The sequence below is a fragment of the Marmota marmota genome, unplaced genomic scaffold, assembly GCF_001458135.2.
Source record: "Marmota marmota marmota unplaced genomic scaffold, marMar, whole genome shotgun sequence".
NCBI classification, from domain to species: Eukaryota; Metazoa; Chordata; class Mammalia; order Rodentia; family Sciuridae; genus Marmota; species Marmota marmota.
Genome location: NW_026000037.1, coordinates 26,268,807 through 26,272,971, shown reverse-complemented (window position 1 = coordinate 26,272,971; position 4,165 = coordinate 26,268,807). Strand labels below are relative to the sequence as shown.

Genomic DNA, 4,165 nt, shown 5'->3' with positions numbered 1-4,165 from the left:
ATCCTCTACTCGAACCCCTACCTCTCCTCCCTCCTCCCCTCTCCCTCCTCCCCTCCCCCTCCCTCTCCCCCTCCCTCTCCCCCTCCCCTCTCCCTCTCCCCTCCCTCTCCCCCTCCCTCTTCCTCTTCCCCTCCCTCTCCCTCTCCCCCTCCCTCTTCCTCTTCCCCTCCCTCCTCCCTCTCCCCCTCCTTCCTTCCCTCTCCCCCTCCCTCTCCCCCCTCTCTCCTTCCCTCTCCCCCTTCTGTTATGCTTGAATCGGGACCCCCAAAAGACCACCAGAGACCCAAGATCAATGTAAGCAGCAAAGAGGTGTTTATTGCGAGCTAGCTCGGTCCTCCGCACGCACACACAGCAACTGGTGACGCTAAGAGGCCCCGAGCCCAGGGTTTGCAGCAGTTTTATACATTCTTTGGAGAAGGCAGGGACTTCACATACATCATAGCATCTCTTAGCAAATCATCACACACCTCGGGAAAATCAAATAACAACTCTAAAACATGATTAGCACATTCACTGGCGGGAACAAGTTGGGTAAGGGTGATTGGTCAGTACAAAAGGGGTATTCATTTGAACTGATTGGCTTAAGCCAAGAGGGGTGTACGTGCTGAACTACACGGTTTCTCAACACCATAAACTACTGGGAGGGACATCTGGCATCCCAGGTATTTCCTTGTCTCATGCTGATTGGTGGCTGCTAGGGGGTTGCTATGGATCCCCACCTAGCCTGACTGAGTCAGGGACACCTGGAGCAGCAGATCTCTCCAGTTATTTGTAGATAAACAACTTAGCAGGGTGGGAATGTGCCTAGGAGTGCTCTGTGGGTCTTTCCAAGGACAAAGGTCATGTCCCTTCCTTGGACAGGGTTTGCTCTGAGATAGAGGCTGGTTTTTCACTTCCTCCTTCCCTCCCTCTTCTTCTCCCCACCCTTCCTTCCTCCCTCCCTCCTTTGGAACCCCAGTTACAATCTCCTCCAAGAGAAAATGCCAAGCGATTTCTACAAAAGACAGGGGGTGTCCTCTGGCACCACAAGCCTCACCCATAGGTGAGAGTACAGTGCTGGCCAGTCCCCTTGGAATGAGGAGAAGGGGAAAGTGCTGGAAGAACACAAAAACACTGGAGGAATTAACTTTTCCTGACACACAAGCAAAGTGCTAACTTGATGAGATATACTAATACTTGTCAACACCCATCAGATCACACCAGCAATGACTGGTCACCCCATGTCTGTCTGGCTCACTAATGTATCCCCAAGGCCTAGCAGAGTTCCTGGCATATGCTAGACCTTTAATAAACATTATTCAATGAATAATTCATAATTTCCACAAAAGCATATTACAGAGTTTTCTAGCAACTCACACAAAGTTGGACACATAAATACATAGGGGACCTCCCATGTTTGTAGGTAAAAACTAAGCAGTCATTGGAGAAAAACAGAACCATTTCTTTTGCTGACAAGACAGTGAAATTTTTCCCAGTTTATTTTCATTTTTAAAAAATCTTCATTCTCTCCACTTTTCTATATTTTCAAAATCTCTATAACAAGCAGGTAGTCATGGCATTTGGGGAGAAACAACCTAAAGCATAATTTCCTCTATGTCCTCCCTTCCCTACTGCCTATTTTTCCTGTTAGTTTTGGAGTCGGAAAGATATATATGTTCCCCCAGACTATGGGCTCCTGTTAGGAGCTAGGAACCCCATTCGTAGAAAGTGAAAGAAAACAAAATCTAGGAAGTTGCTAATAGTGGTTAATTACCTTTTAAAATCCTTCTTGGAATTCATGGGTGGCCTGCAAATGAAGTTTAAGTTCCTTTTTGTTTACCCCAAGCTTCTGGGTAGGAGTAATTTTCATGCAATCTATTCAAATAGCTCCCATAAAACAAGCAGAATAAATGCCTTCAATAGGGAGATGTGGACACAGCGGACCTCCAGAGGAAGCAGGGAATCTGTACAGAAGTATAACGTTTAGGGCAGCATAGGTCAGCCCAGAGGGCTGTGTCTACTAGATAATCCAAGTGGGAGTTTGGATATGTGCCCATGAAGCTGTATCCCTAGAGGGAGTTCTTTTAGGGATGGGAACTCTGAGGGTTGTCACCATTGAAATGACTTCATGGGGAGGGGCATGGTGGTAAGTGAAAGTCCAAGGACCAGAATCCCACAGGAGAGATTTATTGTCAGTAGTATGGAGCAAACCAACAAGGCTGTCCCTTCGAGGAGAGCAGCAGCCTGTGGGCACTCACAGAGCATCTCTATAGCCCACAAGAGAAATTTCACAAGCATACTTAGGGGTTGTGTCATGGGCTGGGGTGGGGTTAACCTTTTAGCAGGCACATTCAGAATCAAGCCTGGGAGTCCCTAAATAAAATGGCTCCTAAATCAAAACTTAGGAGTCCCTAGATAAAAATGGCTCCCAACCTAAAACGGCAAAGCTGATGCCAATAGTAAGGATGGGCCTAAGGGGCTTGGCCAGCTCCCTTCCACCAGGAGGTCCTTAGAGAGCATCTAAGGGTTATACCTCTGAGGGGTTGGAGCAATTCCTTTCCAGGAAGAAGAATGCAGTTACCAAGCCTGCCCACCTCAGCACTAACACACCAATACCCAATACCCCTCTGAAGCATTCTTCATTCTCCAGTGCCCTTCACATAAACAACTGTGTTAGTCAGATTTCCATTGCTGGAACAAAATGCCTGAGATAATCCATTTAAAAGAAGGAAAGGTTTATTTTGTTTTATGGTTTCGGAAGTTTCAACTGATGATCACTTGTCCTTGTTGCTTTGGGCCTGTGGCAACACAGTACCTCATGGCAGGAGAGTGTGGCAGAGGAGGCTGTTCACCTCATGGCAGCTGGGAAGCAACAAGATTGGGGTTGGGGAGAAGGGATCAGAGTCCCAATATCCCCTTTGAGGGCACAACCTCACTTCTTCCCACTAGACCGCAGCGCCTAAAGATTCCACCAACTCCTAAAAGCACCTTCCATAGGCTGGTGATCAATCCTTTAGCACATGCACCCTTGTGGTTTAAGGTCTAAACCATAACAACGAGGAAGGAACTTACTCATGGAAATGCCTAGAAAGGGGGAGATGGACCTGGATCCGTATTTCAAAAACTTCAGTTCTCCTCTTCGGTCTCGGGCCTAAGTTGCGGCGACGTGGCTAAACGCACTAAGGAAGTCGGAATCGTCGGTAAATATGGGACCCGCTACGGGTGCCTCCCTCCGGAAAATGGTGAAGAAAATTGAAATCAGCCAGCACGCCAAGTACACACGTTCCTTCTGTGGCAAAACCAAGATGAAGAGACGGGCTGTGGGGATCAGGCACTGTGGTTCCTGCATGAAAACAGTGGCTGGTGGTGCCTGGACCTACAACATCACTTCTGCCGTCACAATCAAGTCTGCAATCAGAAGGCTGAAGGAATTGAAAGACCAGTAGAAAGTTCTACCACATAGCAAAATTGTGGTTTGTTTGTAATTGTATTAACTGGATGTTCTGATGTGAATTGCATTAATATTGTCCTTTCAAAAGATTTGTAAATTGAAGCCCTTCTAATTTGAACTGGAAATTTTTGCTGAGATGGGTTATTGTAATTCAGGTCTTTTTTCTTCAGTAGTCAGATGATAATGGCGTGAAACTAAGTCTTATGGCTTAGGTATATGCTCAGCTTTTTTGGTTTTTTTAAAACACTGTTCAACTACTCCGAGATACATTGACATTGTACAAAATTTGTTTTAAAGGTAAAATATGCTAAAATACACAAAGGATATACATTAAAAAAAAAAAACTTCAGTTCTCACAATGTTGGTCCTTGAGTAAATAAATGGTTCCTCAATAAAATAGTCTGAAGAAAGGCTGCATACTATGGTGCCAAGGTGCCGAGAAGGGCTGCACTAAAAAAATCTACCGAACCACTTCCCAAATGGATGAGACCAAAGACTTCTCTGCCCCATTTTTTTAGTTCCCCCATAAAACACCAACTAATACTTTATAGGAAATGAGCTCTCCTCTGAATATTGAGAAAGCTGGTTTAGGTGAATGGTCCCTTCAGACCACAGCAGCACCTAAAAGCATCATATACCAGCCCCCACATCACCCACTACCCTCCTCTCCTCTTCACTCCTCTTCTCTTTCTCTTTTTTCTTCCCTCTGGTTCCCCCCACCCTTTACTTTTCTTC

The 4,165-nt window shown here is 45.9% G+C and overlaps 1 pseudogene; it reads left to right on the top strand.

The window, feature by feature from the left end:
* The window catches only part of LOC107136609, an 11,184-nt pseudogene extending 7,423 nt beyond the window's left edge, over positions 1-3,761 (top strand).
* The last annotated feature ends 404 nt before the right edge of the window (positions 3,762-4,165 follow it).